We start from the raw sequence: 13,034 nt of genomic DNA, 5'->3' as shown, positions 1-13,034 counted from the left end.
TCCACTGTGCAGGTTTCCTGCATATACATTGCCTCGTTGGTCTGAAATGGATCTGTGCATTGACAAGATGAGACGTTATATTTCAAATAATAAACCCACCAACATATATGTGCGGCATGCAATACTGGCCAATCAATACATGACCCACACACTGCTAAGTCCTGCATAACACCCTTTTTTGTAATTTGAAATTGAAATGAGTTTAAATTGCCTGGAAAAACACATCGATAAGTATTAAAAAAAAAACACACTGCAGAAAGGAGGTACTTGAGGTGGGTGGTTTTTCTCGTGCTCAGCACCCCAGCGAATAGATGGACCTTTCACAGATGATTTGTTAAGTCCTTTGTCCCCAGCTCGACCAGGTCTCTCTTTTTTTTTCTCTCTCTCCTCCAGAGCCTTGTGTTGTAGAGCAGCAAGCCACTTAATCATTAAACATCAATCAGGCCCTTTCTTTTTTTTTTCTTTTCAAATTTTGTCCCCAAGGTAAGAAGGGAGAGAGGGGGGTGGGGGGAGTGGGAAGAGGGACAGCTCATATGTGCTGTTTGCCGGCGTGCAGCTGCTCCTGTGGATTGCATTGTAGACTGACCTTTGTGATGGTCTCTCACACAGAGTACTTCACTGCCCACTGTGGGCCACTGTCATAGGTTACAAAAGGCAATCAGCAGGTTTCATATTAGCATGAAAGACTCCAGCTCACATTAATAAGCTCACCACTTATTATAGTCCCGTTTGGTGCAGTCAGTGTGACTCCACGATTTTCTGCTTTAACCCCGTTTGACCGGTGTATTCGTTGCAGGTGTCAGAAGCGCCACGGGTGCAATCCTAATGCTATTTGAAGCAGGGCTGTGTCGGTAGTTGGTAGAGTCCCGATTCACAGCTGTATAGCTCAATCACCAAACCAATGTGCCAGAGTTAACAGCTTGTGCGCAAGCCACAGGTCGATATGGCGAGAGAGGAAGAGAGGAGAGGAGAGCAGGGTTTGAATTATACAGTCTGGCAAAGGTTTGGGTTTTAGTTTTGCTCTTCCTCCCATCCAGTTTGTAAGAGAAGAAGAAAAAAAACGAATGTATCGATCCCCCTCCTTGTGTCCCGTTGCAGCACTGAGTCTCTGTGCATGACTTACGGGGCGGGTGCTGCCCCCTCTCCTCTCCCCTCCTCTCCTTTTCATTCTCCATCGCGCTTTCTACCTTTTGCTTCCCCCTGTACTCTAACATTAGTCACACAGCTCTTACATAGCCTAGTAGCTCTAGTCAAACTGATCAAGGCCACCATTTTGCTGCAGCATAACGGATGCCTCGCCGCCCCCCCAGCCTTTCACTCTTACTTTTCTCTTTCTATCAGGTCCTTAATTCCAATGTCATCTCCCGGCAGTTGCAGGCTATTTGGTGCGCAGTTAAAAAGCCCTTTGTATTCAATTTCCTTTTATTGTGCAACAAGCAGTGGAAGGCAATTTGTGTCACTGTAGATATTTTTTTGAAAAAGGATGCCCCTGCAGGATTTGATGAAAGTTTCGTGAATTCACATTAAAGTTGACTAGCTAATGGTCGGTTTGCCACCGGCCTTTAAACTTAATGCCTGCGCCCCCGTTACGCAAGCAAACTGAAAGCACCCTAAGAGCAAAACATTTGTTTTATGGTTATTGCAGGGCTTGGATGTAGGGTTATTGCAATTTTATTTATTTATTTATTTATTTATTTATTTATTTATAATGGTTTTACGCGGTGAAGGACAACATTTGCGAAGGGGTAACAGTAAAGGCTGTTGATCTGCATCTGTCTGCGGGCGTAACGGCGGCAGCTGGTCTCCCCCAATTCCCTCTGCCTCCCCCATGTGTCTCCCCAGAGTATGAGCCCGTGTTAAACTCAGGGGTGCTTGCCTGCCGCAGCTGGAGTTGAAATCTCGCTATGCCAGCATTGTTTTCCCCTCATGCACTTCCTCTTCTCTTTCACTTCACGTTTGTTTCATGATTGTTCTCTCTTCATATCTGTTTCTTCTTTCAATTCCTCCTTTCCTTTTTCTTCTTTCTCTCCATCAACTCCCCCCCCCCCCCCCCCCCCCCCCCCCGTCATTAACCCACTTAGTCACCCTCTGGAAGCGTGCCCTCAGTAAGAGCTTACACATGTTCCTCCTCTTCCCGAGAGGTCTCACATGAGAGCTGAAAGCGGTTAATGTTGTTAGCAGGGAACAGTTCCCTGCCGAGCCCAGCAGACAAATCCGACCCACTGACGCTAACACAACTCCCCGACAAGTGATTTCTCCTCATCCAAAACTTCGAAGGAGGTGCATCATGAGCCGCATCAGTCCTATGGAGCTCCGTGTCGTCCAAGTGCTGTAGTTATTTATTTTGATTTCCAAATGTGTGTGCCAGTTTTGATCGGAGTTTCAACATTTTGGACCAGTGCAGATGTCTGGCATGTATTTTTTTTTTAAATCCTATTAAATCTTGCCTCTGGGTGTTAAAGAACCTCCATCAAAGCTAGATAGGAGAGTGTGTCTAGTCATTAATGAAGCTGTGGGCTGCTTTGAATGATCCGGGCCTCCGAGCCATGTTGCGGTGCATCCAATCAATCACGGCTCACATAATTTCTCTTAGACAGCAGGCCAAACCTGGGGCAGACATTTCAATCAAACTCGGAATCATCAATCTTGAACCTGGAGACCACAAGCCTTGACGCCTTGATGCCTTGCTATGTGATCTCATTGCAAAGAAGGAGGGTACTTCTTAAAAGGGCTTTTTACCACGTTCCCCAGTCTTTGAGCCCATTACAGGCACGTTGATGCTTCAGTCCCTGTATTTAATGTTTGCATATGATTGCAGCTGTTTTACCCCTACCTCCAAGTTGGTCCTTGCCTGCTTACCATAGAAGATGGCCATTTGTGCAGGTTAATGGCTTAACAGTAATTATTGAATGTCTTAGAATGTGAGATACAGATGAATACAATTATAATATACAGAACAGTTAGACTGCTGTGTTTATCCAACCCTAACCCTAAATTCTATGATTATATTTTTGGAAGGGCTTTTATTGACCGTGGTCAGTGTTTTGGTTTTCATTTGGACATTTTGGATACCAACAAAAGGTATGTTAGTATTCCCATAATGAGTGACTCGACATCTGCCCATCACATCCAGCTCCCAAATACCCTCCACTTAAAGTTTGACATTATGTGACTCTTTCTCAGTTATGGAGAATGGAAATATAAAAATGTTCCTCGTCTTCATCTCCAGTGCAATACCTCAGCAGGTGGGATGCCTTCGCTAACTCAATAAGACCTAATTGCTGTCCCAGTCATGTTGTAACTTTCTTCCTAGTTTAAATGTAGTTTTGGAAGCGTATCCCTCACAGGTGCATCATGCATGCAGCCCAGCCTGCTCCTCCAGCCCTTCTTTGCCATGCCTGATTTAATTCTCAAGTCTGTTTCTCCCCTCAGTACCGCGAAATCTGTCAATTTACCTCTGAAGGCCATTTTTTTATATTACTTGATGGCTGGACAGGCTTTAAGAAATGTACTTCTGTTAAGCCTCAGATTTCTGAAGAAAAAAAATAATCCACACACCACTGCCTCCCCCCACCCCCCCTGGCCCCTTCTCTCCAAGCGACAGATTAAAGTGCCAGCAGTAGCAAACAACCCTTACAAAATCTGCAAGCTTCAAAAACCTCTGTTACATTTTAGATACAGACGACTGGAGCAAACTGATAATAGCCGACAATTTAATTTCCCAGGTATTAAAGATGACTGGCTCTGGCTTTTGAATTGGACACACCTGTAGGTAGCATTTCGAAATGGAGGAAGGGAGTATTTTCTATAAAAAAAAAATTATATAAAGAAATAAAAGAAAAGGGTAGTTCTTTCCCCTGGTTCTTCTCTTTTCTTCGGGAATGTACTGGGAATGTGCATTCAGCTCAGGTCTGTCGACTGAATTAGGGTCAGCAACAAAGTGCCCGCCCGTCTCAAAATAAGCCGTAATTTTTGTTTGGGACCCAGAAACTGAATGGTCTAGGGTGATGAAACCCATCTTATCAGTATTCATAAACATGGCCTGTATTGTCCTCTCTCCTTGAAAAATAGGAGACCCTGTCACTCATACTGGGACCCTTTAGAATGTCCTTCAGGACTGTCCTCCAGTATGACATATGTTTTTGTGAGGCTCTGTGTTTTTCCGTCACGTTTTTTCTTTTTGTGCACATCAAAACATGTTGTGGAATACTTACCTTGTGAGACCTGTGCAGGTTCTTTTTCTACAGTCAATGTGTGTTTTTCTACAACTCTTTCTACAACTGCCCCCACCCCCGCGCCATTGCGTGTGCTGTCTGCAAGACCTCCCTCTGCTCCCCGCAGTCCACCAGAGTTGGGGGCTTGGATGGGCGAATGGGTGCCCATCACGAACTGCCAGCACCGAACCGGTCTGAGGTTGGCCCTAATTGGCCGAGCCTGTGCCTGGCACCGGTGCCCCGGCCTCACCCGCAGCAGCTAATTGGCACGGCTGGCTGCCGGCACGGGGCCGAGACCACAGCCAGCCGGGTTTGATGGATGGATGCAGGTGTCAGGGAAGCTGCTTTCTGACAGAGTGCTTGTAAAGTCAATTTGCTGCTTAAAAAAAACAGTAGGGCCCTGCCAGGGGATGGGTTGGCGGTAGGGGTGAGTGGGTGGGTGGGTGGCTGGGTGGGGTGGTTACTCAGACATGCAGCGCCAGCACGGAAGCACTTTCAAATAGGATGGTTAAATTGAATTGCACTGAGGCAGATGCCAAGCAAACAAGAGTAACCAGGTGCATTATGTTGTTTTGGAGGGAGCTTGGACTAGCGGAATGGGCAAAGCCCTGAAGAGGATTGTTGATGGGGGATTTCAAATACACCCAGTAGAGTTAGTGTGTGATCAAGTTTGCAGAGTATCCTTTAGACCAGCAATGGAGAACCCTCCCATAGATATGGGGATTTCAATAAAACAACAAAACAAAACTGAAGCTTCAAGTGTCCCTCCTTGGCCCTCTGTTCTCACTTATTTCTCCTCAACAAATCACATGAAGACACAAGCTTAACCACATCAACAGCATCTCACCACCACTACCACCATGAAGCATCATTATTTTTAATCCAAGTCGTACAAACCTTTCTATATGCCATCTCAATTATTATGAGGCACCCTTGTGTTGGTTGGAAGTGCAGCAAAGACTGGGCTGTGGAGAGAGTTATCTAATTAAGACAATTAGATGAATCTCCAGCGCAGAGCAGAGCGACTCCGCTAATTGCTCTGTGTTTGATGAGACAACAGGCGCTCTCTCTTAATTGGGAAGATGTCGAGGCCCAAAGGTTAGGGGAATGAGCGCAGCGAGACGTCTCGTGGGAGTTGCCGAGCTACTGTTGCCTGGCGAACTTCATCCTTGCCGCCTGGCAACAGGCGTTTCAGTCTAACATTGGCTTGGGTAGCATAGATTTTGTACCTCTCCCTCCCTCTTTCGTTTTCTTGTTTACCAGTCAATCTTTTTTCATTTTTTTGGTTTTCTTACTGTTATATACCTTATCTAATATATTGTTAATCGCATTGCGTTCTTCTTCCTTTCTCTCTCTCCCTCTCTCTCTCTCTCTCTCTCTCTCTCTCGCCTTCTCCCTTCCTTTGTTTTACATGATTTTAGGCCACCTCTTTACGTTGCTATCCATTTTCCTTATTATCAAGACCATGAGGCATTAGCAGGAAGATGTGGCCCACTTCCACTGGTGCTTCTTCTGCTGCTCACTGCATCCCTGCTGCACAGACTAAAAGCAGGGAGATGGTTAAAGTACCTGGGGCAGTGAAGGAGTGAGGGGAAGAGTGTGTGTGTGTGTGTGTGTGTGTGTGTGTGTGTGTGTGTGTGTGTGGTGTTAGTTGAGAGAGATGGAGTGAGTCCTGGAGGGGAATAATCAGGTTGTTGAAACATGTAGAGGTGGTGGAGGTGGAGGGGCGGACAGAGAGAGAGAGAGAGAGAGAGAGAGCATGTTTGTGTTTGCCTAAAGGACTGGTCGAACAGAGGTGACCTTGATCTACTCAGGGTGAACTTGATGGAGAGTTGCCAAGGGCAGCCCTTACCACCACCCTCCACCCCCAGTGGATTTGGCTAGCCTCCTGGCGGGGATGAATATGACCCCCCCCCCCCCATCCTCATCCTCATCCCAACCACCCAAAAGTCATCCCAGTCTCAGGTCAGGCATATGGAGCATGTGCTGTCAGAGCCAGCATGATACCCAGTGTCACACTCCTGAGGGCAGCACCCCCCCCCCCCCCCCACACACACACACACACTCTCTCTGCTTGGTCTCTCCTTCTCTCCATTGTCTCTTCATTTCTGTCCTGCGTAACCTTGACCTCTCTGCATTGTGCTTTCCCTCCATCTCTCTTCTTTCAACTTTCTCCACGCCTTCCCACTCTCAACTCCCCCTCTTTTCCCTCTCTCCTCTCCCACGGGGGTGTGGGGATTTCATATTCCGATGGCCGGACTCCCACTCCTCAGGTCGTTTGGCTCCCGTGTCCTCTGCCGGCGCGGGGAATCGCAGTCTCTCCCTTTGTTTCAGGCACGCCTCCATTGTCCGCTGCTGCCAGGGCCTGTGCACGGCGAGGAGGTGCCTTGAGCCCAGTAATAGATGGCCAGGGCCTCCGCAGAGCCGTGCTGCAGATGAACGTGACAGATGACTTGATTTGCCCGAGTTTTCTCTCCCCAATGGCCAAGCAGGAGTTGGGTGGAGGGATTGGGGGTGGGGGGAACTGCAGAACTGCAGAACTGCAGGCTGCCGTGTTGGAAGGTGCCGAGAAAGTGATTCATCAATCCGCTTAGTTCCAGGGCTGCCGATCAGGTCAATTAATCAATCTTGCAGAATCGTGATATGCTTCTGAGGCTCTGTCTTGTGTGTGTGTGTGTGTGTGTGTGTGTGTGTGCGAGAGAGAAACGGAGCAGGGTAAACTCTGTACTAAATAAACGTGCACATGAAAGTCACACGAGGGGAAGGCTGCGTGTGAGGCGAGAGGGGGGGGGGAGACAAAGCATCTGAAATCTGCATGCATCAGCACAGTTACACAACCTCTTACTTTTTTCCCTTTGGATCCCTTTAGCAAGGCCGTATAGCCGTATGTTTCTTTTTTTTGTTTTTTTTTACCCTGAACAGTATTCATGTGACTTCAACTCCCAGATAAATCACAGATTCCCTTTCAGCTATTCCCTTTGTCGCACTGCTTTTGTGAAGCAAGCAGTGAATAAAGAGCCATCTTCACAGACGATGAGAAAGAGACCGTTAAGGATCTTAATTTCAGTCTTGAGAAAAGTGTAGATGGGAATGAAAAGGGGTCTTTGAAATTAAGTGTGTGTGTTTGTGTGTGACTGTGTGCGTATGTATGAGAATGAGGAGGCTGTGTGTGTGTTTTTCTTATCTGATTATTGATCCGGGTGTTGGCGTGGCGTCTGCGTCCGCTGAATTGCGAGTGCGGGGGCAGAGGGCAGGGTTCCTTATTTTGCCATCTCTGGGTCAGGGGCTTAATTGGAGAGGACAGGCTCGCTGGATCAACACTAATTTGATCTATACTTACAGAAAATCAACCCGTTGACTGGGGGAATGACAGTTCATTTTTTTCTCAGGGTTTACCCCTACCCCCAACCCTCCACCTACTACATAGAGGACACCTCTGTAAGACGTGGGAGGGGGGCGGATTTCCATCTTGCCACTGCCTCCAACGCGCGCCCTTTGACGACTTCGAAATTACCCAGTGACCCAATCTGTCAAGGCAGCAAAGGCTCATGGGTAATGTCTACGGCTCTGCCACTTTATACCTCCAGGCGCTGCTTTCAACTGATGGGCTCCTTTCGTCCTGGCTGACATGGAGAAGTTTATGAGATGTGTGCTGGAGCCAGAGTGATCAAGGCGTAGCAGCAGAAATGGCTCTCACCATAAAGCTCTCACCGACTCACAGATAGTGTTAAGGATTACCTGGTGATTGATGTCGCAGCAGGTTTCTGCAATATCGGTTTTCTTTTTGGGTGACTAGTCGGACTACTTGACTTTTACAGAGTGTCCTCTCCACTGCTCTGAAGTAAAACAAATCCATAATCCTTCCACATTAACTATCTAAGCACACACACACACACACACACACACACACACACACACACACACACACACACACACACACACACACACACATATAATGCAAACATGCATTTTCATAAACACATCCCTTACACAAACGCACTGCCCACGCTTTGCTGCCAATTAGCTCTGGACAGTGTCTACCGCCCTGACCTCTGGCTTGACCTTTGACCTGTGAGCACGGGGTCCGGACAGCGCCGCATATCAGCGTCAGTTTGTCAACGCGGCCCCCGCTGCTCTGTGATGGATGAGCCGGCCGCTGCAACTTTGACCTTGTGTGTGCGTATGGTCACCAGATGACCCTCCACCGGGAAGATGGCGAGGTCTGAAGGCTTTGTCAGGACAGACGCGCTGGGAAGAAGTTATCAGTTCAGTGGGACTTATCATGCATAACATGGTGTCACAGCCTACTTTATAATGTTTGTAGCGAAAATTGAAGAGTGTGAGGGAGAGAAAGAGAAAGAGCTGCAGGGCTGAAGTAAGGTAACGCTCACTCTCTCTTTCTCCATCTCCCTTTTTTCCTCTCCCTCTGTAAGCCTCTTGGACTGACAACTCTGGCTATTTTTACTTTCATTTCTGTTACCTTTAGAAGTCGGTGAAGAGCAAGAGAAAGATAGAGCGAGCGTGTGAAAGCGAGTGAAGGGGTGGGAGAGAGAGGAGAAGAAAAGGCTGGCTTTGCTGCAGCTCCTGACACAGCACATATTCCACACTTACTTTTGCCTCTTCCCTCCCAACTCTCCACTCTCCACACCATTCACAGCCAAACTGCTGCTCTCAGCTAATTAAAAACATTTCTCCTCTTAATTATTCAGCTGCGGCTAATTGATATTCAGTAAGATACTCTTTCTCTAAACGATCCGTTTAATTTGACCATAGGGTCCCTAACACTGCTGTTCAAGTCATTCCCCCCTCAATGTGTGTGTGTGTGTGTGTGTGTGTGTTGTTCGTGGGAAGATTTCTCCCTAAAAATGATAATGAACCTTATGGCACACTTATTGTTTTGTTTCAGGGTTATTTCTATCTGGAGTTTCACTTCAATGAATGCTTGTTACTGCTTCTGTATGCAGAGTGAGTGTTTTTTTTATTTATTATTTAATTTTTTCTGTTAAGTTGTTCAACAAAGTTTGCCAGAGTAGTTATTAAAAAGTACTCTTCGATTTCCAGTCCAGACATGAAGTCCTCTTTTTTAAGGCTTTCAGACATCACGAATGAATTTCAGAATCGTTGATATGCCTTCCATCCCAGAAGTTCAGTTCAGATTTATTAATATAGCACCGATAACAACTGAAATAGTCTCAAAGCGCTTTCCAGAGCCCAGAGCCGGAACCCCCTAGAGCAGGCACTAAGGCGATGGTGGCAAAGGCAGGGAAGAGACGGGTGGAGAAGAGAGAATCGGAGCAAGCAGATAAATTCATACACGCATCAGAATTAGCATACATGCAGCATTACACAAATAAGATGATAATCACATGATACATTTTTGGATTGATAGTGGATACAAATAGAGAAAGCCAGCCTTCAAACTATGTGTTGTAGAACAGCTTAGTGGGTATACAGGGTGTTCCTAATGCCAGCATGCAGTTATAATGGTCATACGACATATTGAAGGGTCATAATGTACTCGTGGGGTTCCTGTTAATAGAATGAACAGATGATTGTGATCATATAAGCAGAAGTCAGTGGGTAGCTAGGCTAGTCAGTGGGTAGCTAGGCTAGTCAGTGGGTAGCTAGGGTATCTGAATATGTGTGTGATGCATTGTGGGCAATGAGTTGTAGAACTTTGGATGTGATGGGTGGGAAGGAGCAGCAGGAGGCAGGGGACAGCAACACCTTGCAGTGGAGAGAGAAGACATAATGAGAGAATGGAATGAGGTGTTCTTCTAACAGATTGACTTCTATATGTGTATGTAAATGTTATAACACATGTGTAGATGTTATAACACATGTGTATGTATGGGGGTGTTCTAACAGATTGACTTCTATATGTGTATGTAAATGCGTTTGGAGGCAAAAGTCTTACTGTACGGAGAGAGAAGAGGGACAAGTTAGTACACGATTTTAAAAGATTTGGTAGAGTAGCCAGACATCATAGAGATGGCAGAAAGGGGGAAAGAGAAGTTGTACGGTGTGACGCATGAGAGGTCTTTGGCAGCCTGGGCATATGGCAGCATAACTAAGGGCTGGTGCATGCTGGTTTAACACCACCATGATGGTGCTCTGGAGAACACTACACCGACTACACCGACTACGACGGGCAGGCCAGCAAAGGCAGCTCTCTCCACAAGAGGCTCTGCAGTGAGGGCTGGACCTCTGCACACCGCTCCTAATGATGGCATTTTTATTTATTTTTTCATCAAAAAATTGGTGGAGACTCGCTCTGAGAATGATCAGTCAAGAAACATGCTTTATTCACCTATGTCTGTTCTGGTCAGACATTGAAACAGTCCTGGTTTAAGTATTCTTCTTTGCATAAAGGGGTGTCACCCCATAGCCCCGGCCCCCCATGAATATGTATCAGTCTTCTACCTCTGTGGACGGGAAACTTCACAACATTTGTTCACAGGGGAAATTGTTGATTAAGAGATCAAGCTGTGAGCAAATGTCTCAGAGGCCTGTATTCATGGGGATGTGGGTATAAGGAATACAAAGACACTTTAAAATGACAGAGAGGAAGGGTGGTGAAAACATGCACTCACACTTTAACCTAAGTCCAATTAAAAGCAACAAATACAAATGAATATAAGATTCATTGGATTATTGATTATTGGCAATTATTATTAACTTCTGATTTGCAACTCCTTCACTAACTATGGGGAGTAATAAGGAGGAAAGTTTGAAGTCTAGACTCAAAAGTAGAGAGGGTGTCAGCTTCTCAGTTAGAGGAAAAGAGAAGAAGGGAGGCTCGATGGCGAAAGGCTCCAGTACTTTGGAAGTTTTCATGTTTTCTGTATATTTCCAGTGGTTAAAATAGAATGTTAAATGAGTGCTTATCACAGCCTTACTGTAGCAGCAGACGCTCTACTGAAATTGCCACTTTGATTGGGCAGAATGCCACTGAACAACTAAATTGTTGTTAATCCTAAATCCATTGACTCCAATTTAAGTTTTTCCAGACTCGGTTGATCTTCCTCAGTTCCTCTCAGGCGTGCCTTATCCCACAACTTACACTAACCCTATTAAAATGTGGGTCATGGTTGTTATCAGTCTATGAATGACACACAAAAGGGAAGGGCTCTGTGGGAAATGTATTTTTCCCTTCCTTGCTGCTGCCATCCTCATCTTGATGGGGATCTGCTGATCCCCTCACGTCACGTCACTCGAGTGACTGCGGTGTGTCTTGTATGATAAATCACCTCTCCCATGTCCCCACTCTACGCCCCTTTCTCTTCTCCTCGCTTTGTAGTTCATGTCCACTCTCTCTCTTTCTCTCTCTCTCTCTCTCTCTCTCCCTCTAATTCTCCAGCCCCCTCTCTTCATTAGAAGGAACAAAAGTGTATCATTCATCGTAAAAGTCTGTCTCTTTTGTTTGGGAGGGAGGGGGCAGGCTGGGGTGGGGGGGGACTAATGTGATTAGATTATCTTCATGGGGGCTGAATGGGCCTAATCAAATGGAAGGAATCCTGACAGGACATGTGACTGAGTGACAGCAGTGTGCCCATATGCGCCCTCTGATCTATTGTACGAGCCAGCTGCAAGCGAAAGGGAACCGGGGGAAAGAAAGATGGGATGGGGGGTAAAAAAAACACAAAAAAAAGTCCCAGGATACTCATGGTTGTTTGGTGCCTCCTCTTTTTAATTGCTCATTGGATGCGCTTTCATAAGCGCATTTGTGATTTCTTTGCGCCAGGCTGTGTGTGTGTGTGTGTGTGTGTGTGTGTGTGTGTGTGTGTGTGTGTGTGTGTGTGGTGAAAGTGGGGGTCGAGTCCCATTGAAGGTCGCTATTTTCACGGTCGCCCAGCCGGCTGAGGCCGAAGCGCGTCCCTCTCCCACTGACTGATCACCAGCCGTCCTCCTCAACCTCACCCACACCTCTGACTGCACCTGCGGTGTGTGTGTGTGTGTGTGTGTGTGTTTGTTTGTGTGTTTTGTTGTTTTTGTAAAGCCGTCGTGGCTTTTGTCCAGTAATTAGAGGCATATTGTTGGCCCGGGGAGCAGTCTCGCGTGAGGGAACACATGTTGTTTTCTAAACTGACTTTTCCAGCCCTCCTCCCTCGTTCCCCTTTCCTCTCTATTCCGGTCCCCCTCATTTTGTCTTTCTAATTAGATTGAGTTGTGAGACGGCGCTAGCCACTGGCCTCCACTCTGCCAGCCGCGCCACATCAGGAGGGTCACAGTTCACCTGCTCCTTTGTGGCATCGGACAGTCTGATGGACAGGACACACACACACACACCATGATCAATCAATCAGTGGAGACTGGTAGTGAGTCTGACCCTGGCCCTTCTCTGCAAGCTGGCTGTCAGGTTATGTGGTGTTTAGGCCTGGGGGGTTGACTGGTGCCCTGCAGGTTGCTGGGTACTGGTGGCTACTCCAGTCCTTTTTCCACAGCGTGGTGGAGAGAGATTGATGTTGCAACAGGGCAGCACATACATGCTGTAGTTACACGTGTGCTTGGCTTTTGTTCTGGCCTTCTGTAGTGGACTGGACAGGTGCATGGGGGCTTGGTACGGTTTTATTATTCTTTGAGACTACATTTGTGTGTGTGTGTGTGTGTGTGTGTGTGTGTGTATTGGTGCAAACATACCTCCTTATAATGTGTGTGTGTGTTGTGTAAATAAGTTTTGTGTGTGTGTGTGTATTGGCGCAAACATACCACCAAATAGTGTGTGTGTGTGTGTGTGTGTGTGTGTGTGTGTGTTGTGTAAATAAGTTTTGGGTGTTGTGTGAACGTGTGTGTTTGTGTCCTTAAATGGGTACATATGCT

The 13,034-nt window shown here is 46.7% G+C and overlaps 1 protein-coding gene across 4 annotated transcripts in view; it reads left to right on the top strand.

Moving 5' to 3' along the window:
- The window catches only part of chchd3a (coiled-coil-helix-coiled-coil-helix domain containing 3a), a 61,634-nt gene that overhangs the window by 26,218 nt on the left and 22,382 nt on the right, over positions 1–13,034 (top strand). The window lies entirely within an intron of this gene.

Source organism: Clupea harengus, chromosome 16 (assembly GCF_900700415.2).
Source record: "Clupea harengus chromosome 16, Ch_v2.0.2, whole genome shotgun sequence".
In the NCBI taxonomy this organism is placed as follows: domain Eukaryota; kingdom Metazoa; phylum Chordata; class Actinopteri; order Clupeiformes; family Clupeidae; genus Clupea; species Clupea harengus.
Note: the sequence above shows the minus strand (reverse complement) of the source record. Positions and strands in the feature narration are given on the sequence as shown.